General features: G+C 40.4%; 1 long non-coding RNA gene across 1 annotated transcript in view; it reads left to right on the forward strand.

Annotated features, from left to right (window-relative positions):
• LOC113618238 (uncharacterized) overlaps positions 1-22,195 on the forward strand; it is a 154,691-nt gene that overhangs the window by 90,271 nt on the left and 42,225 nt on the right. The window lies entirely within an intron of this gene.

Here is a 22,195-nt window from a genome sequence, read left to right on the forward strand (position 1 = left end):
CAATTCTAACAAAAATGACCTAGGAAATATGAAACCAAAAAAACAAAAAAATTCTTGCAGAAAAGTGAGACTTAAATGCAGAAAACTTAAAAATTTTTATTTAGAAAAATGCCAGATTGGATTCATTTAAAGTAGACTCTCTGAACTGACTTTTAAAAAAAGTCAATATACTTTATTTTTTAGAACAATTTTACTTTTACAGAAAAAATTGAGCAGATAAGACAGAGAGTTTCCATATTAGCCCCCCTTCCCCACACTTTCTCCTCTTATTAACATCTTACGTTAGTGTGGTCAATTTTTTAAAATTGATGATCCAATATTGATACATTATTATTAACTAAAGTCCAAGGTTTATATTGAGATTCGCTCTTTGTGTTGTACAGTTCCATGGGTTTTGACAAATGCATAATGTCATTTATCCATTATTACAGTATCATGCAGAAGAGTTTCACTGTCCTAAAAATCCCTTGTGCTTTATCTATTCAATCCTCCAAATCCCTGGCAACCACTGATCTTTTTACTGTCTCCATGGTTTTTCGTTTTCCAATGTCATGTAGTTATAATCATACAAAAGTAGCCTTTTTAGACTCGCTTCTTTCACCTAGCAATGTGCGTTTAAGATTCCTCCATGACTTTTCATGGCTTGATAGCTCATTTTGGCTTATTTATCCATTCAGCTATTGAGGGGTATCTTACTTTTAGATTCTGGCAATTATGAATAAAACTGCTATAAACATTCTTGTGCAGGCTTTCGTGTGGACATAAGTTGTCAACTCAATTAGGTAAATACCTAGGAGCACAATTGCTAGATTGTATGGTAAGAGTATGTTAAATTTTATAAGAAACTATGAAACTGTCTTCTAAAGTGTACCATTTTGCATTCCCACAAGAAATGAATGAGACCTCCTGTAGCTACACATTCTCAGTACCATTTCATATCTTCAATTAAAAAAAATTTTTTAGCCATTCTAATAGGTGTGTAGTGGTATCTCGTTGTTTTTCTTTGTAATTCCCTAATGCCATGTAATGTTGAACTTCTTTTCATATGCTTGTTTGTTATCTGTGTATCTTCTTTGGTGAAGTGTCTGTTCAGTTCTTTTGCCCATTTTGAGGAGGGTTGTTTGTTTTCTTATTGTCGAGTTTTAGGATTTTGTTGTATATTTTGGATATAAATTCTTTATCAAATGTATGTTTTGCATATTTTTTCCCATCTGTGCCTTGTTTCTCCAGTCTCTTGACAGTGTCTTTTGCAGAGAATAAATTTTAAATTTTCATAAAACCCCAACTTTCAATTTTTTCTTTTATGGATTGTGCTTTTGATGTTGTATCTAAGAAAATCATTGAAAGACCCAAAGTCCCCTAGATTTTCTCCTATGTTATTTTCTAGTAGTTTTATAGTACTGCATATTTCATTCCAGTCTGTGATCCATATTTAGTGAGTTTTTGTGAAATGTGTAAAGTTGGTTGGATTCTTATTTATTTATTTTTGCAAGTGGATGTCCAATGACTCCAGCAGCATTTCTTAAACAGGCTATCCTTTCTCCATTGAATTGTCTTTGCTCCTTTGTCAAAGATCAGTTATACTTTTTGTGTGTATCTGTTTCTGGGCCGTCTATTCTGTTCTGTTGATCTGTTTGTTGATTCTTTTCCAATATCATGCTGTCTTGATTTCTGTAGCTTTATAGTAATTCTTGAAATCAGATAGTGTCAATCTTCCAACCATGTTCTTCTTTTTCAATATTGTATCTGCTATTCTGTGTCTTTTGCCTTAAACTTCAGCATTTGTCCATATCTATAAAATAACTTGGTGGGATTTTGATTGGGATTGCATTGAATTTATAAATCACATTGGGAAGAATTAACATCTTAACAATAGTGACCTTCCTATCTATGAACATGGAATATCTGTACATTTTAAGATATTGTTTGATTTTTTTTAAACAGAGTTTTCCCAGTTTTCTTCATATTGATCTTGCATATATTTTGTTAGATTTATACCTAAATATTTCATATATCTTGTGCTAACATAAATGGTACTGTGTTTTTAACTTTAACTTCAAATTGTTTATTGCTGGTATATGAAAAAACAACTGGCTTCTGTATATTAACCTTGTATTCTGCAACCTTGCTATTTTTCACTTAATTGTCTACATAGACAAACTTCTCATCTGTGAACAAAGATGTTTTTATTTCATCTCTCCCAATCTATGTACCTTTTATTTCTTTTTCTAGTTCTTTGGAATTAGTTGGAACTTCCAGTATGATGCTGGATAAGAGTGTTGAGAGGAGACATCCTTGCCTTTTTTCCAATCTTAAGAGGAAAGCTTCTAGTTTCTTACCATTAAGTATGAGGTTAGTTGTAGGTTTTTTGTAAATGTTTATTATCAAGTTGAGGAAGCTTTTCTCTATGCATAGTTTTCTGAGAGTTTTTATCATGAGGGGGTATTAGATTTTGTCAAATGCTTTTTCTGTATCTATTGATATGATCATATAATCTTTTCTTACCTTTTGTTGTTATGAATTACATCAATTGAATTTTGAATGTTGAATTGGCCTTGCATACCTGGAATAAACCCCACTTGGTCATAGTGTATGAGGAAATAATGAAAAGTCTGCTGTCTGGAAGGCGGCCCTCACCTGACCATGCTGGCACACTGATCTTGGATTTCCAGCTGCCAGAACTGTGAGAGATAAATGTTTATTTTTTATAAGCCACATACTCTGTGGTATTTTTGTTATAGCAGCCTGAATGGACTAAGACAGCCAGAATACGTCAAAAGGAATAGTAACCCAGAAATTTTACCTAATGCTTGAAATATGAATGTTTATGTTCTTATTGTTTCTTATTTGTATTTTCTTTATATAGGTATTATTTTTAACTACCAAAAAAAAAAAAAAACATGAAAGAAATCTTAGAAATTTTGCTTCTCCTTTCAACTAGGAAGAAGTGAGCAGTTTGTTGCATCAGAGTGCAGGGTTTTATATTATCTTCCTTATGAAGAATCCAAGAGCTAATTTTGGTGTCAGTTTGTCTCATCACATTTGGAAGGTGCTACATACCTGCAAATAGCGGACTACTCGGCAAACCAGATCAGGTGCCATGAAGTCTCCAGTGAATCTCCCAATGATATCTGTCAAGATGTTAACCAGTCCTGTGAAAGAGTCTAACAAAAACACACAAGTGGTTGATTTCAGCCTCTTTCAAATTTGCAGCTATACTACAGTAGAAATGAATTCCTGGGGAGATTTTTTTTTTTTTTTTCTGATTTGTTAGGTGGCCATTAAGGGAATGTAAGACAAGGCAGGAGTTACTTGACTTTATTACTAGAGCCTCTCGCCACTCAGATGTACCTACTTAGGAAGGAGTTTTGAAATGACTAAAGAGGAATTATATTAATCACAGAGTTGACCTTTTAAGTCAGAGGAGAGGAGTTTTAAAGGTGTTTAGACCTGTACTAAAACAAGGACTGTGTGAGGATCAATAAAGTGCAAAACTGAGAAAAGGAAAATATCTATTCTCATGAAGCCCCTCAAAATTTCCCTTTCTGCACCCATCATTTTACAACTTGGACCTCTCGTTACCTCCCTACATCCAGGTACGGCCCCCTTCCCCAGTTTCCTCTGCTTTCTTCTTCTTTCCCCTTTCAAATCCACCTTTGGAAAAAGTCAAGTGCATGATTTATCAATTTCATTGACTTAGTTGGTTAAACTACAGAGGAATTGAGGCCAAGATATGAGACCAAGGTTAGAGATTTTGTGCTCATTTCTAAAGTTACAGACTATATAAGTTGTACGGATGTCTCCAGAAGCTATGGTAAAATATGCTGTATGTCTAGAAGTTCCTTCTCCCCCCATCCCCATGACAAATATCTTTAATTGATTATGTGGTCCAGAATCTTTCTCAAAACAGTGCTTCAGGGATTCTCTGCTGATTGATGAATAGGACTGGAATTTAAGACTGATTCACTGACTTAGGGTCACTTTCTTGGGAGATGAGTTATAACACTTTGTCCAGGACCTGAGAGGCAGGAGGGTAAATCTTCTCTTTCTGGATCTTCACCATTAATAGGGTGAAGTCTGAGCCGCTAGTTTAGCATCAAAGCCTTCCATGATCTGGTGTTGCCTGCCTCTTGCCAAGTCCCCAGCTGGCATTTTTATATTGAACACCAGTGTTCTGCCTGTCTCTTCCTTTTTGTTTCTCTATAAGTAACAACAATTAGAAGCATTGGCAAGCACATGGGAACTACCAGAAAATTGTCAGAAATATTGGAGGAGAGAAATCTCACGGTAGTTCTGGATAGTCAGAGAAGTTCTAACTGAGAAGGTCAGATGAGAGCAGGGTCTTCAGAGATGTGGGCTTGTGATTTGATCAAATAGGAATTTTACAGAGCTTTTCATGGCAGATGTGGACTCATTGTATGAGTGGAATGGACATTGGAATTACTTGGATATGCTCTTTTGGTTTACTTATTCCTTAATTTAAAAATAATGAGAAAAAAAACCCCAAGTTTATGTTTCTCTAGATCTAAGTGTTCTATGAACAGTTATAATGCACTCCAGTAAAAAAACTTTCCCCTTGGAGCTCAAGCTTAAATAAGCCCATCTCTGGGAGGAGACTATCAATAGACTGTGCCACTGCATTTGTTATTTGTTATTAAGCAAATGCTGCTCAATCTGATCAGTAAAAGCTATTTGGTTGCCTAAGTAATTGAGGACAATGCAAATAAGCCTTTCCTAAATGGTAATCAACAGGACCTTAGGAACAAAGTGTACACTTTAAAGGCTTAATTACTTCCATGTATTACTCTTGCTTTTTAAAATTTCTTCTGTGAACGATTCTAGGAAACTGTTACACTCAGAAAAGCCAAAACCAGCTCCCGGCATGCTTTAGTGTTCCTTTGACAGGTTCTTGAGGGTTCCCAGTCCAAGCCTGAATATGGTTGGAGTGGGGAGAAGTCAAAATGAGATGACACCTGAGCTGAACCCTGAAGGGTCAGTAAGGATAGGTCAGGGGAAAGGGAGGGAAGGACATTGATTTGGCACAGATGACAGCATGAACAAAGTTATGGAGGTGAGACAAAGTGAGATGAGAAATTAAATGGCTTGTGCATATGAAACAACAACAATTTGTTGAAGCATAAAATAGGTGCTTGAAAGTGGCAAGAAATGGGCATGGAGACAAGAATCCAGGGAAGGGTCTTATGTGCCAATTAAAGGAGCTTTTGTTTTTTCATACACTGAGGGAACAATTAAATGTTTATGTACTCAGACATGTTTTAAATAGATTTCTTTAGTTACTGTAGTGATTGTGGCAGGGAGGGAGGGGGAGATCAGTTTGGTAGTTCCAGTACTGGAATTACCATGTAGATTTGTTAGGGAACTGTGCAGAAGTTCAAGAAAGAGATCATGACAATGAAAACACGATGACCCAAAACCTATAGGATGCAGCAAAAGCAGTTCTAAGAGGGGAGTTTATAGCAATACAATCCTACCTTAAAAAACAAGAAACATCTCAAAAAAACAACCTAACCTTACACCTAAAGCAATTAGAGAAAGAAGAACAAAAAAACCCCAAAGTTAGCAGAAGGAAAGAAATCATATGGATCAGATCAGAAATAAATGAAAAAGAAATGAAGGAAGCTATAGCAAAGATCAATAAAACTAAAAGCTGGTTCTTTGAGAAGATAAACAAAATTGATAAACCATTAGCCAGACTCATCAAAAAAAAAAAAAGGGAGAAGACACAGATCAATAGATTTAGAAATGGAAAAGGAGAAGTAACAACTGACACTGCAGAAATACAAAGGATCATGAGAGATTGCTACAAGCAACTATATGCCAATGAAATGGACAACCTGGAAGAAATGGACAAATTCTTAGAAATGCACAGCCTTCTGAGACTGAACCAGGAAGAAATAGAAAATATGAACAGACCAATCACAAGCACTGAAATTGAGACTGTGATTAAAAATCTTCCAACAAACAAAAGCCCAGGACCAGATGGCTTCACAGGCGAATTCTATGAAACGTTTAGAGAAGAGCTAACACCTATCCTTCTCAAACTCTTCCAAAATATAGCAGAGGGAGGACACTCCCAAACTCATTCTACAAGGCCACCATCACCCTGATACCAAAACCAGGTAAAGATGTCACAAAGAAAGAAAACTACAGGCCAATATCACTGATGAACATAGATGCAAAACTCCTCAACAAAATACGGGCAAACTGAATCCAACAGCACATTAAAAGGATCATACACCATGATCAAGTGGGGTTTATCCCAGGAATGCAAGGATTCTTCAATATACGAAAATCAATCAATGTGATGCACCATATTAACAGATTGAAGGAGAAAAACCATATGATCATCTCAATAGATGCAGAGAAAGCTTTCAACAAAATTCAACACCCATTTATGATAAAAACCCTCCAGAAAGTAGGCATACAGGGAACTTACCTCAACATGATAAAGGCCACGTATGACAAACCCACAGCCAACATCGTCCTCAATGGTGAAAAACTGAAACCATTTCCACTAAGATCATGAACAAGACAAGGTTGCCCACTCTCACCACTGTTATTCAACATAGTTTTGGAAGTTTTAGCCACAGCAATCAGAGAAGAAAAAGAAATAAAAGGAATCCAAATCGGAAAAGAAGAAGTAAAGCTGTCAGTGTTTGCAGATGACGTGATACTATACATAGAGAATCCTAAAGATGCTACCAGAAAACTAGTGGAGCTAATCAAAGAATTTGGTAAAGTAGCAGGATACAAAATTAATGCACAGAAATCTCTGGCATTCCTATACACTAATGGTGAAAAATCTGAAAGTGGAATTAAGAAAATGCTCCCATTTACCATTGCAACAAAAAGAATAAAATATCTAGGAACAAACCTACCTAAGGAGACAAAAGACCTGTATGCAGAAAATTATAAGACACTGATGAAAGAAATTAAAGATGATACAAATAGATGGAGAGATATACCATGTTCATGGATTGGAAGAGTCAACATTGTGAAAATGACTATACTACCCAAAGCAGTCTACAGATTCAATGCACTCCATATCAAACTACCACTGGCATTTTTCACAGAACTAGAAAATAAATCTCACAATTTGTATGGAAACACAAAAGACCCCGAATAGCCAAAGCAATCTTGAAAAAGAAAAACAGAGCTGGAGGAATCAGGCTTGCTGACTTCAGACTATACTACAAAGCTACAGTAATCAAGACAGTATGGTACTGGCACAAAAACAGAAATAGAGGGCTTCCCTGGTTGCGCAGTGGTTGAGAGTCCGCCTGCCGATGCAGGGGACACGGGTTCATGCCCCGGTTTGGGAAGATCCCACATGCCGCGGAGCAGCTGGGCCATGGCCACTGAGCCTGCATGTCCGGAGCCTGTGCTCCGCAACGGGAGAGGCCGCGACAGTGAGAGGCCTGTGTACCACCAAAAAAAAACCAAACAGAAATATAGATCAATGGAACAGGATAGAAAGCCCAGAGATAGACCCACGCACATATGGTCACCTTTTCTTGATAAAGGAGGCAAGAATGTACAGTGGAGAAAAGACAGATTCTTCAATAAGTGGTGCTGGGAAAACTGGACAGCTACATGTAAAAGAATGAAATTAGAACACTCCCTAACACCGTACACAAAAGTAAACTCAAAATGGATTAAAAACATAAATGTAAGGCCAGACACTATTAAACTCTTAAAGGAAAACATAGCAGAACACTCCATGACATAAATCACAGCAAGATCCTTTTTGACCCACCTCCTAGAGAAATGGAAATAAAAATAAACAAATGGGACCTAATGAAACTTAAAAGCTTTTGCACAGCAAAGGAAACCATAAACAGGACCAAAAGACAACCCTCAGAATGGGAGAAAATATTTGCAAATGAAGCAACTGACAAAGGATTAATCTCCAAAATTTATAAGCAGCACATGCAGCTCAATATCAAAAAAAACAAACAACCCAATCCAAAAATGGGCAGAAGACCTAAATAGACATTTCTCCAAAGAAGGTGTACAGATTGCCAACAGACACATGAAAGAATGCTCAACATCATTAATCATTAGAGAAATGCAAATCAAAACTATAATGAGGTATCACCTCACACTGGTCAGAATGGCCGTCATCAAGAAATCTACAAACAATAAACGTTGGAGAGGGTGTGGAGAAAAAGGAACCCTCTTGCACTGTTGGTGCGAATGTAAATTGATACAGCCACTGTGGAGAACAGTATGGAGGTTCCTTAAAAAACTAAAAATAGAACTACCATACGACCCAGCAATCCCACTACTGGGCATATACCCTGAGAAAACCATAATTCACAAAGAGTCATGTACCTCAATGTTCATTGCAGCTCTATTTACAATAGCCAGGGCATGGAAACAACCTAAGTGTCCATCAACACATGAATGGATAAAGAAGATGTATACACATGTATATACACATATATACAATGGAATATTACTCAGCCATAAAAAGAATGAAATTGAGTTATTTGTAATGAGGTGGATGGACCTAGAGTCTGTCATACAGAGTGAAGAAAGTCAGAAGGAGAAAAACAAATACCGTATGCTAATATATATATTTGGAATCTAAGAAAAAAAAAAAGGTCATGAAGAACCTAGGGGCAAGATGGAAATAAAGATGCAGACCTACTAGAGAATGGACTTGAGGTAATGGGGAGGGGGAGGGGTAAGCTGGGACAAAGTGAGAGAGTGGCATGGTCATATATACATTACCAAATATAAAATAGATAGCTAGTGGGAAGCAACCGCAGAGCACAGGGAGATCAGCTCTGTGTTTTGTGACCACCTAGAGAGGTGGGATAGAGAGGGTGGGAGTGAGGGTGACCCAAGAGGGAAGAGATATGGGGATATATTTATATGTATAACTGATTCACTTTGTTATAAAGCAGAAACTAACACACCATTGTAAAGCAATTATACTCCAATAAAGATGTTAAAAAAAAAGAAAGAGATCGCTGGTACCTAGTATATATCAAATTGGAGTAAAAATATAGAGAAAGATGCAAAATTGACATGTATTTATAAGGTAAAATAAGAAGGATTTGGTGACTATTAGATGTTTTAAAGGTGAGGTAGAGGGAGAAGTTGACAACGTATTGAGTTGGCCAAAAATTTCGTTCAGGTTTTTTGTGACATCTTACGGAAGAAGCCAAACGAACTTTCGGGCCAACCCAATGTTAAGGTCCTGGCTTACGCGGCCCTGGTAGATGATGGCGCCTCCTGCAAATACAGGAGGATAAGCTCACTCTGTTTGGGTTGCTTCCAGGCTTCCTAAGATTTTGTGTGAACATAAGTTTTCATGTCCTCAGGGTAAAAGCTCAGGAGTAGACTGTTGGGCCATAGGGTAAGTATGGCTTTTCATGAGAAACTGCTCAACAGTTTTACGGAGTTGCAGCACCACAGTGATGCTCACCGAAAAAGTATGATTCAGTGCTTCTGCATCCTTATCAGCACTTGGTATTGTCTGTGTGTTTTCTTTCAGTCATTTGACAATGTATGCAGTGGCCTCTCATTATGGCTTCAATGTGCATTTCCCTAATGGTTAATGACATTGTTGTTCTGGTCATCCTCACCCTGTACAGGCTTCAAATTCCTCTTTGGATGCTCTGTTATGGTGGGAGCTGGGGTACTGGAGAGTTTTAATGCTGCACTCTCGGCTTTCAGATGCATCTCTATTCCTGTAGCACTGTTACGATTTACCACGCAATGCTTGCTAAGCTGGTGGTTGTAATGCTCTGTTTTGTCCTGGCTCAGCCTCAGTCTCGCATAGACCTGTGCACCTGGGCCTTGGGGCTGGGACATTTTCAGTGTTCCAATTCCTCCCTCCCATGGCAATCAAACTCCTGCCTTGTATCTGTGGTGGGTCGTGTGTGGGAGAGAGTTTCAATCTCTTCCTCTAGTGGTAGGAGACTTCTAATGGCATTGGTATAGTATCCTGGACCAGCTGCTTTATACCTCCATCCCAAAGACTGAGGGTTTTTAATGTTTCTGTGCCCTTCTCTGTGCTTTGGGGGCAATAGAATTTGGTGCCACGGTGGCCTACGGTTTTTATTGAGAGAAGTGACTGGCAGGAGGGCAGCATTTCATGCCTTTCCTGCAGGCATAGCCTAAACCTTCCTGTATACCTGCACACCATCTCTATAACAACGCCTCAATTCTGCCATTGCGGTGTGGAAGCAGCCATGGGCACTCCTCTAACTGAATGGGCATGGCTGTGTCCCAATAAAACTTTATTTATAAACATGGGCTTTGGGCTGAAATGGCCTGTGGGCTGTAGTTTGCCAACCCCTGGTCTACAGAATAAACTCCAAATGCCTTGTTGTGACTTTGGGATCCTTCCTGCCTTTCTCTTCAGTGTGATCTTTTCTCATCCTATCCTAAATTCATACTTCAAGAGAAACCCTTTCAACCAGCACATTAATAGTGACATCCAGTTAGTTGGTCAAAACATTGGTTAAAGAAAGGAAGCGCACCCACAAACTCGTCTTAAAATATCTTAACATAAAACATTCACGGACATTTATTTGTCTTTTCTTTAACCTAGGGCCAAGACTTTTATTTGATTTTATGCCTCATCTTTTTTTGTGTGCCTAATGCATTTTTTATGAATGCCAGTTCTGGTTTCTTTAGATTAGAATGAGAACTTGAGATATCAGCAAAGCAATTTGAGACAGAATTTCATTGTAGGGATTTTTAATAATCCTCCTTCATTCTTTTATAGTTCCATTCTCTGGGCTTAATTCTATTGCAACTTCTTTCAGTGACTCAGTAAAAATAAAAAAGGCAAGTCTTTTCAAAGTATCCGACTTAATTTTCACAGAAACAACAACTCTTCGATGTTGTTTACGTTCATTATATAATTTCAGTAATGAGTACAACTGGCATAAACTGACTAGAAACAAACATCTGTGACTCAGATAACCCAGGAGGTGGAAGCAGAAATGGACGGGCTCATTAGGGTCCATCCATCTTGTCATGGATGCTAGTTAGTCAGGATGTTTTCTGCTAGTTTGCAGAAAGAGTGGAAGTGTTAGTTAATCCAGTGAGGCACTTAAGTGTAGCTGAGAGAGCTTCTACTGAGAAGCCCTTGCTCCCTTGACTATCCCCAGCTGTTCCCTCTGCCAGCCCCGTTCTTTATGTTGGTCCCTTGACTTAGGAGGTTCTTCGTGCACCTCTACCTGAAGGACATCTCCTAACTTTTTTTAGGTTTAGTTCAATGTTACCTCCTTTATGATGCCTTTTCTTCTCTTCTTCCTGAAGACTACTGAGATTGGCTGATTCCCTCTTCTGGGCTTCTCCCTACCCTACTATCGAAGTACCTGTAACACATTAACATGTTAAAATTTTCTTTCTAATTCCGCTATACCGTGGGAGGATAGAGATTCTTTTATTCACCTTCACGTCTCCGGACCCTAACGTTGTCTTATTTAGTGGTAAGAGCTTGGTAACTTTCCACTCAGTGAATGACTACATTATTACTGCTGTTGCTTGACTGGCTGGCTGCAGCAGAGGTGGTGCCACAGAGCAGACTGAGCCACATTAACGATCTCCTTCAATGTAGATTAAGATAATGATTACAGAATCCAGATGCTGGAAGGAAGAACATGATTGGAAATTTTGATCCCTCAGCAGATTTCTAAAAGAGCTCTCTCGATTCTAAGATCTCTGCTAGGTTGCAAGAGCACAGTGGCTGTGCCTTACTCATGTTTATAGTCTCATCCCTTTTTATGGTGTCTTGCAAGATACTCAGTGCTTGCTAGATAAAGAAGGAACCGTTGGCTTATAAAACAGATTTGCAAACGTCTTGAAAATGCAAGGCCACCAGGGTAGGATTCACTCTGCATACAGAGCAAGTTGAGGCTCCACTTCTTAGATTTCTACTTGCTCTGAGTTGATGTTTGAACTTTCCCATGCAGAGCAGAACTATAGGAACAATGAACACCTAGCAAGCTGAGTAACTCTTTTTCTTGGCAAGTGAGTAGTACATGAACATTTGTTGCACTGGATAAGGGGCTATTGAATACAAACACAATATTTATAACATCAACATGTCTGATAATGTAAGATCCTTTTAGCTCCAACTATGGGTTACGGATGAGAGGTGCTCTGGTTTTACTGTAGGGCCACTCTGGGTAACAGTTTCAACTGTGAATCTCCAGGGTTTGATGCTTCTAGCTCAATTCAATGTCTTTAGTGTTGTTTGTTTTGTTTTTAAAGCAGAGGAGGTGATAATAGTTTGCTTGCAGTTGTACAAGAAACTATTTTTGATATTACTAAGGATCCCACTCTCTCCCACTTTTCTTTTTTAACAACCATATGCTTGAGAACACTCTAAATGAAACAAGATTTCAAGACATTATGTGAAAGATTTTTAATGATAGAACTTGCATTGCCCAAACTGATGTCAGGTGCTTAACTGCCAATTAAAATTATTTCTCAAAAAAGTAAGTTCTTGTGTCTCTAAGCTTTGGGCTCATTTTACAGTACTAATATGATTCTGGCACTGTGCCCTTCCGCCAAGATTAAGTACTAGCTGAGCTTAATGGCCTTAACTGTCACTCCCCAGCTCTTTATTAATCCCGAGAAAGTGGCCTGTACCTCGGTCATTACTGCTCAGTTAGGTAAATAATCATCACATCCATTCTCATTAGAGCACTCTCTTCACAGAAAGCTTTGTTCCTGAGATTTTTCAATTAGTCTTAACAAGTCATAAAATGCCACTAATGTCTTCCTTTCTCCATTGGTCCACCAAACAAATAAAAATCATGTGTCTAATTAAAGAAACCCAAGTCCTCCTAAAACCTATTCCCTTTGCTTCTGTTGTGTTCAAAAGCCAAGAATCTCATTGAATGAGGCCAACTAGCCAGCCTGGGTCACTGATCATTGCTGAGTGGTGAAGAAGTCTTACACTGGTACGTGCAAACATCAGATTCAGCAAGAGAAAATGTTTGCTTGAAATGAGGGAAGATAAGGCACTGAGTCACTGCTATTTCTCCTCTTCACTCCACTTTAAGGGGAAATTTCTTGAGGCAGGGTTGTACTCAGTCATCATTGCACAACATGGGACTCAAATTGACTCAGTATAAATATAAGAAATGGACAACTTGTTTCCTCTTTTAATGAGATTGTGTTTTCCTAGTAAGAAGAATTGACATCAATGACCTGGGATGTTTAGAAATCTAAGTGTAGGGGTGGGGAGTTCCATTTGCAGTTATCCAAGAGACAGTTCTTTGAATGTCTTTTTTTTTCCCTTTGCACTCTTGCCCAAGGACAGCTGAGTTGTAACAGGTTGGAACGGAAGTGGTCAATAGTAACAAGAAATATTTGGTTCTCATCTCATCCTGCTGAAACCAGGTATAAATTTGTACATAGGGACATGAGGCAGACACGGAGATACACTACTCAGATCCCTCTTCAGGAAAGAAATTGCTGTTGAGCTGCAAGGAGTGTGGTTCACTGGCATCCTCCAGCTGTTAGATTCTCAGGGTTTGCCTCAGCTTGAGATCATGTTATTCTTAATCCAAGCTCTGCCAGTGCCTGAGGTGCAGGTAGAAGGGTCTAGTCATTTCTATGCAACATGGGAATCCTTTAATGAGCTGGCAGAATCTGGTAGGTTGCCATCATGCTTTGATGGGTCCTCCTGACCATTCCTTTTTCTTTCCTTTTCTTTTCATAGGTGTTACTTCCCCCAAAACCTTTGCATGCCTAATTCTATTCTAACATCTGTTTCCCAAAGAATCCAACTTGTAACAGGAAGTAAGTCAGGAAGGGACACAAGATCATTCATTGTCTTGGGATGGTCTTTATGGCTGCCCTTTTGCATAATCTAAGATCTTAGCAAATATCCTATTTCACTGACCCTACCCAGAACTGTACTGTGCACTTCTCTGTCATCAAAGGCTTTGTAGTTAATATATGTTGTTTAATAATCATAGAGTACCAGGTAGCCTCTATGCTCTGTTAATCCCCAAACAATGAAAACCTTCGCTGGTATATTCCTGACGCCCATGAGACTAGTTACCCATCCATGAGACTAGTTACCCATCCATAAATCTTAAGTTAGGAATGCATGTCCTGTTTCCAAGCACCTACCCCCATACCCTAGATTAACTATAAAATTGTCTCAGTGGCCCCTCGTCAGTGTGGACTACAGCTGCGAATGCTTCTGGATCGTTGTCTGCCTGAACCTGATCCCATCCTGTGAGTAAGTTACCCTATAATTAACGGATCCATTGTGTATATGGAGCTTCCTGCCTCGTTTTTTTGGTCTACAAGATGCCTTCTCAGGGGGCTTCCCTGGTGGCGCAGTGGTGGAGAGTCCGCCTGCCGATGCAGGGGACACGGGTTCGTGCCCCGGTCCGGGAAGGTCCGACGTGCCGCGGAGCGGCTGGGCCCGTGAGCCATGGCCGCTGAGCCTGCGTGTCCAGAGCCTGTGCTCTGCAATGGGAGAGGCCACAACAGTGAGAGGCCCGCGTACCGAAAAAAAAAAAAAAAAGCGTAAAAAAAAAAAGATGCCTTCTCAGTTCATTGGGCACTTTTCATTCCCTCTGTCCTCCAACAGGCTTCATGCTTTCAGATCCTATTGAAGGTCTGTGAGAATCACTGATTCACTTACTGTAAAGATGTTGTTGAGAACATTCTACTGAAGTCTTATCCAAGTCCTGTATATAAGCTCCACAGAATCAGTGTTCATGCTCAGGAAACATCTTATGGTGCATTTCCCTCAAGGCTGGAAGGAATCATGTCTGAGAAGTTTTTACCCTTAGTTTTGGCTACTAGGAAGCACAGAATGAAATATGCTCAGTCGCAGTAACTTTGTAGTACCTCAAAGCTTAAATTTGTTTTTGATTTTGTTGTCTCTGTATAGTTTAATATTTTCCATGACTCTCATATTTTATTTTGTATTTCTCATTTTATTGGGTATGTCTTACGTGTTATAGGCAGTGGATGCAGCATGGGTCCTGGAGCCTGACTGTAGGGATTTGAATGCAGGTTCTGCCCCGTAATAGCTGTGCCATCTTAGGCATGTCACTAACCATGCTGAACATCCGGTTCTTTGTAAAAATATCATAATAAGAGTACGTGATTTATAGGGCTATTGTGAAGGTTAAATGAGATAATGCATGTAAACTGCTTGGTAAAACGCTTGGTGTAAACCCTGAGTACCTCTGATTGGGGGCGATGCAATGAATAGGGCTGAATGACTAGACAGAGTGCTGCATGGACTGGAAATGAAAGGGGCTTCATTGTAAGGTAACCAATTTCTGGAAGATAGTTTTCTGAAAATAATTGATAAATAAGTGGTTGAGGCTCTGATTAAACTAGATCAACAGTAAAGACTGGCTGTTTTATCTGCTGTAAGGCACGGTAGTTAATTGAATACATTTGGCATCCACTAAGAAGAGGGTGGTGATTAAGTTAACTGAGTGCCTGACAAGGGGAGTAGAACCAAGCCAATACTTGAGGGAACAGAAGTCAAGATAGACGATCTGTGATGAGTGGCTCAGGGATTGGATAGCTATTTGTTAGCAGGGATGCTGTTTGTGGAGCCATGCTTTGTTAGGCTAGACGGCTCTGTGCATTACAGGAAATTTCGCATCCCTGGACTCTGTGATAACTCCAAATGCCGAACCGTTTCTAAATGCCCAAGGACTGCTTCTAGTTGAGAATCACTGAAGTATGAAAGGGTATTTGGGCTTAGATTGAGAATATAAGCTGATGTCCCTAGAACATTCACAGTTCCTGTAGCCCTTTCACTCAAATGTATCCTGGTCTACGTGGCTCCTTGGAGTTGGTTGATTTCAGGCCTGGGGCTGGGAAGAGTACAAGATGAGCCTGGAAGTAAAGAAGTGCATTGGCCTCAACTTTCCAGGTGATGCCTTTCCCAAGAAATAGCTCTCTGATTATGATCCTTGTCTTTAAGCAGGATGGGGACAAATATTGGCAGCCTATCCTTGTGCCAGGCATTGTGCTAGGCAACTCACAGACATTCTCTTATTTAATGCAGTGTTTTGTATGAATGTATCTGAGCCAAACTCTACTTTGCACATAAATAGAATTAGTGACCCCTCAGAGTGTGCATTCAACTTTGGTTCAGTGAAATTTGGAGTATAAATTGGACTTTTACCTACTTCTAATTGAATAGAATAATTCTAATCAGATGAAACGATTCACTCTAAAGTGCAGTACAACTACAGATACTCAAAAAAAAAAAAAATCACAGAATCTTAGAAGAAGCAGGAACACTATCATTGAACCAACATAGAGACTTCTGCATATGATGAGGATGAACCTCAATAAACAATGAAGGCCAGGGCAGACAAAATGATGTACATAATCTCTTTCTAACAAACACCGTAACTGTCCAAAGAAAGGCAGTAATATAACTTCTGCTTCTTGTGGTCATTATGAGGATTAAATTAAGTAAAGCACGTCTCAGTGCTAACCACAAAGGAGGACCTGAATGCATGGTTCCTGCTCTTCTCATTTCCCCAGAGAGGAGGAAGCTAGGAGAATTTAAGTAATGTTTTGAAAGCCACAGAAATAATAAATGGTAGAGCCAGGCTTCAAACCCAGATCTCTAGACTCTGCCGCCTGTTTTTGTACAGCTGTCAGACTAAGAATCTTCTTTTTTGTTCAAGAATTTTGAAAACATTTTTTTCTACTCAGTAATTTCATATCAAGGATTCTCTAATAAAAAAGATAAAATATAAAGACATATCTATCTCATATGAAGAATCTTTAAAAATGTTTTAATTTTTGAAAAACTCAAGAGAAGAAAAATTTTTTGTGGCACATGAAAATTACATGAAATTCAAATTTCAGTATCCACAGCTAAAGTTCTATTGGAACACAGCCATGCCCATTCAGTCACATGTTGTCCATGACTGCTTTCATGCTACAAAGGCAGAGGTGGTTGGTTGAGACAGAGACCATATGACCCCCCAAAGCCTAAAATGTTTAATATCTGGCCCTTAACAGAAAAAGCTGGCTGACTCCTGCTCTTTTCATTATGCCCAAGTGCTGGTGGATCCAGATTGCTTGTGACTTTACAAATCTTCCCGCATTCTTGGGGAATTATTAAATTGCCATGCAGGTTGCACTGAAGTGCTTCCTGCTGGCTTACATTGGAGAGGTTTGAAGGTATCAGATGGGACAGATTCCCTTCCTTCACCTTAGCCAAAATCCAATCTCACTCTCTTTCATGTTCAAAAGGATCTGATTAACTAGGACGTGAATGGGGAAAAGAACAATCCATGCTGTGGGGCTGGGCTGAGCGGGCGTTTGGAGCTGCTGTATTTCAGCTCCTCCTCATCACTTCTGACCGGTTCCCTGGACGCCCAGCCCTGTCTAATGGAGACTGCGCACCAGAGGTTAAAGTACAAGAGTCAGGGCCTGTGTTTGAACTCTGCTTGCTAACTACGACTCTGGGCAAGTTATTTAAACTCCCTCAGTCTCAGTTTCCATAGGTCAAAAATGAGAGTGATAAGAGTATCTATAGGGCGTCCCTGGTGGTGCAGTGGTGGAGAGTCCTCCTGCCAATGCAGGGGACACGGGTTCGTGCCCCGGTCCGGGAAGATCCCATATGCCGCAGAGCGGCTGGGCCCGTGAGCCATGGCCGCTGAGCCTGCATGTCCGGAGCCTGTGCTCCGCAACGGGAGAGGCCACAACAATGAGAGGCCCACGTACTGAAAAAAAAAAAAAAAGAGTATCTATAGCTCAGATAATTTGGAGGATTAAATGAGAAGATAAAAAGGTTTTTTGTTGTTTTGCAAAGAGTTGGTTCAGTAAGCATTCAATAAATATTAGCTATTGTTATTAATTTTTCTACTTACTTGTCAGCAGGGAAGGAGGGAAGTCTGTGATTCAAGTTAAAATGCCCTAGAAGGTGTTTTTTTTCTTTGTTTGTTTGTTTGGTTGTTTTTTTTTTTTTTTTTTGCGGTACGCGGGCCTCTCACTGTTGTGGCCTCTCCCGTTGTGGAGCACAGGCTCCGGACGCACAGGCTCAGCGGCCATGGCTCACGGGCCCAGCCGCTCCGCAGCATGTGGGATCCTCCCGGACCAGGGCACGAACCCGTATCCCCTGCATCGGCAGGCGGACTCTCAACCACTGCGCCACCAGGGAAGCCCTAGAAGGTGTTTTTAAAACATGTTTTCTGTGTTTTTTTTTAAAAAGTAATGCAAACACACAATACAAAATTCAAATAGTACAAATAATAAAAATAAATGTCTCAGCAAAGAATGAGTCTGAGATGTTCAAGGCAGTAATAGTCATAATAGCTCTAAACTGGAAATTACCCAAATGCCCATCACTAGTAGAACAGAGAAATCGACTGTGGTATAATTATACAATGGAATGCCGTTCAACAGAGTGAATGGTCTATAACTACAGGCAACAATGATGACGAATCTCTTGGACAAATGCTGAGCAAAAGAAGCCAGACAGCAAAGCACACACCTAGATTCCATTTAGATAAGGTACAGAATCAGGAGAAATCTCACCTTTGCCTCAGGGATTACCCTGGGTGCAGGTGAGGGGTGATGATGGGAAGCTGATGGGAGGAGGCTTGGGGGGCAGCTAGTAATGCTCTGTTTCTTGATTTGGGTGCTGGTTACACAGGTGTGTTCAGTTTGTGAAAATTCATCAGCTGATTCTTGTAAATGCTTGCACAGGATTAGACTTCGTATTTTGACAAAATAATAAAACCTAAAAATAAAAAGGCACCCTCCTCCTGCTCTTGACTCCTAGTCACTCAGTCCCCTCTTCAGAAGCAGCCACTGTTACCATCAAACTGAATATCCGGAGACAGTCACAGTGTATAAGAACGTGTCTGCCTGTATGTAATATGTGCATTATTACTGTTATTCTTCTTTCTTGAAAACAAGTTTTTGTTTTATTTTATAAGGACTTTATTTTTTTAGAGCGGTTTTAGGGTTACAGCAAAATCGAAAGGAAGTACAGAGCGTCCTCAATATGAGGGTTCACTCCTGGTGTTGTACATCCTAGAGGTTTGCGCCAAAGTATAATAACAAGTATCCGTCATTATAGTATCCTTCACTGCCCTGAAAATCCTCTGTCTGAGAGCAAGTTCTGATGTACCTAGTCTTATGTTCAGTCAACCACCTGCTGCAAAGGGGATAGTAGATCTTAGGAGAAGGTCAGGTAGAGCAGAGGAGATGAGAAGGGGTCCTGATGCTGGGTGACCCCCTTGGACCTGGCAAGGTTTCCACAAATGTTCGTTGAACTGTCAAAGGGAATTTAAGTGCTTCAAGATGGCTGGGCCTTCTTCCTAGTGTTGGGCTGGGCCCCAGATAAAGTCATCCTATGCTTTCTTCGTGTTTAAAACTCTAGGTATCCCATTGGGCAGTCCTGTTCCCCAGGCCTTCTGTTCATGGTGAACATTCAGCTCAGGTTGTGATTCAGAATAACACCCTCTTCTCTGTGAAACAATGTTCCTTATTCTGAAGCTGGCAATGTCTGACAATAGGGTGAGATATTTGAAACCAGGACCACCATGAAACATCTGGGAAGATATTCTTGTATTTCTGGTCTTTTATTCTGTCTTACCCTTGTAGCTGGTAACTTTCTCCGATACTTTTGGCAGCATCAACAACCCCAAATGTTATTCATCCTCTAAGACTCAATGCAAGCTCTACCCCCTCCATGAAGTTTCCATCAGGTTTCCCTGGAGGTCTCTGATTTGCATCACTTTATTTAACACTTATTTACATAATCATCAGTCTATAATTATTGATTTCTGTCTACTAAGCTTCAAATACCATGCTGGGAATTCAAGAGAGAATACTCTATTTCTGTCCTCAAGTAGCTCACATTCCAGTGTCAAAGGGAGGCGTGTAAAATATCAAAGAGTATTACATGATATCGGTATAAAAGATGCAGTAATTGATTAAATCTGCTACAGTAGGAACCAAGAGTACAAGGCAAGCTTCACAGAGGTACCCCTTGAGCTCTGCACCTTGAAGAATGAGCCGGGCTTTGTTAGACCAGAGTGAGAGACGGGCTCACCATTTAATATATCTATGTCATTAAATTTACTACTCTTTCCAACCAGATTGTGAGAGACTCATGGATAAGACTCATAACTTAGGCTTCTTTATCCCCCATTTCCCCAAAAACCTAGTAAAATTCTAGTTATTAAATTAGATAGACACAAGAGTAAGGGCAAACACAGGAAGAGTCTTCTTAAAAGATGTAACCAAAGACCTGAATTTTAAATATTCTAACAGATTTGCATTTTTAGAATGTGAACTTCTCATCAGATTTGGAATATAAAGGAAACCTTCTAAAGAGATAAAATTGAACTTTAATTGGAGCAGTCATTATAATCAGGGCCAAACTTTGATGAGCAGCTGGTGTCCTCCTCACTTTCTGCCCCATTCAACGCCCCACCCTTGAGTCCCTGCGGCTTGGCTCTCAGGTTCTCAGGAGGACAGGAATTATTTTGATTGTAATTGGGCCTGACCTGTGACAGAGTCACTATCTGAATCCATTGTTGGCCACTGAGTTGCTCTGTGACCTCGGGCAACTTACTTAGACATCTTGGGTCTCAGTGGCTACCTTATAAAACTGAAGTAAGTATACTTACTTCGTAAAGATTAAATGGTATAAGTGTTTGAAACATAATAGACTCTCAATAATGTAAGCTTTCCTTCCTTTCTTCTTCTCACCTTCTTTTCTACCCTCTTCCCTTTTTCCTTGGAATGTTCAGGAGGAAATTTGGGGGAAGAGAGAGGCTAGAAGGCGGTGAATGAAGAGATTCTGAGCAGCTTATGGAGACCTTGGGAGAGGTAAATGGATGGACCCAGAGGCAGTTTAAGACATTTTGCCATGTTTCGTGCAGTTTACTGCCGCAGGTAAATGCCGTTGCCTCTGAGAGGTTTCCTTGAGACCGAAGGTGGAGGTTTCTTTGGAAGAAACATCAGGCCAGGATCAGCCACAAAGGGGGCTCGGAGTTGTTAGGGCTGCAGGGAAGGGATAGGGCATGATTTATCCAGAAGAAGAGGAGACTCAAGGTCACACTCTTGACTTCAGCCTGTGCCTGTCACGCCTTCCCTTCGAGGCTGTCACCTGGGAGGAGCATTAGACTTCAGGCTAATACAGGGCTGGGCTCAGGGTCTTCTATTATCTTGGAGCTTCCAAGTAGCTTGCCTTAGGAGGAGATGATTAACCACAGATCCTCAGTTCACTTGTCAAGAATTCAGGCACTGCAGGGAGAGGGATGCACCTGCATCTATGGTTCTATAATGACTCACTAGGATCCTTCCCTGCGTCATCCATCCCACTCCCAGGCAGGAGATTCCCAACGCTCCACTTAGCCTTCTCCCACCTGCCCCCACCCCCATGTCAGCCCACCAAAGCCAAAGAGCTCTCAGCTGTAAACAAATCAAACTGACAAACTAATTCTCGGGAGCTAATGGCTAAAGGCACTTAATTCTCACAACAGCATTTTCGTTTTAATGGGGGCATCAAACCTTAGCCCAGGAGGGACTCCCTAACGGAGGGATTCCAGGTGGTGTGGAATGCAGAGAGGAACAGAATATGCTGGCGCTTGCCCAAGGTCACACAGCGAGGTGGTGGCAGAGCTGTGAGTAAAACCCAGCTACCTCGACTTCCAGTCTCACACTGATGGAGGCTCTGCCTCTTGTCTGGTCACACTGGGACTCCCTGCCCCATTCTTGAGCTGCATCAGTGACTGTGGCCCAGCTTGAGTGTGCAGAGGCTGTAATGGGAGCCTAAACCATCCACCTGCACTGCCAGAACCTCTCAGGAAGAATAGTAGCATTGAGGAGGCTTGATCAATAAATATTATGCAAATGCCTAGAGCAATAACATTCCCTTCCATTACCAAGCTAACAGTCCCCATCAAGAGCCTGCCTGCATTCTGACGGTTTTATTTTTCCTGGTTTGTCAGCCTGAAATCAGGGTCTGACTGATGCCCGTATGAAGCATAAAAGGTACATGACTGGCAGAGGCCCAGTTCCTTTTTCTCTGAATTAGAGGCCCTTGCTCCATGAGCTGGCAAGAGGCCCGGCTTTGTGCACATCAGTTATGTTCTCTGACTGAGAGCCTTGCTGAGCAGAACCAGACGGTAAACATTCCTGGAGCCACGATGAGCCTCATTGTGATGCG

This window comes from Aethalodelphis obliquidens, unplaced genomic scaffold, assembly GCF_003676395.1.
Source record: "Aethalodelphis obliquidens isolate GAN/ISIS:26980383/991018 unplaced genomic scaffold, ASM367639v1 scaffold5, whole genome shotgun sequence".
Lineage (NCBI taxonomy): Eukaryota > Metazoa > Chordata > Mammalia > Artiodactyla > Delphinidae > Aethalodelphis > Aethalodelphis obliquidens.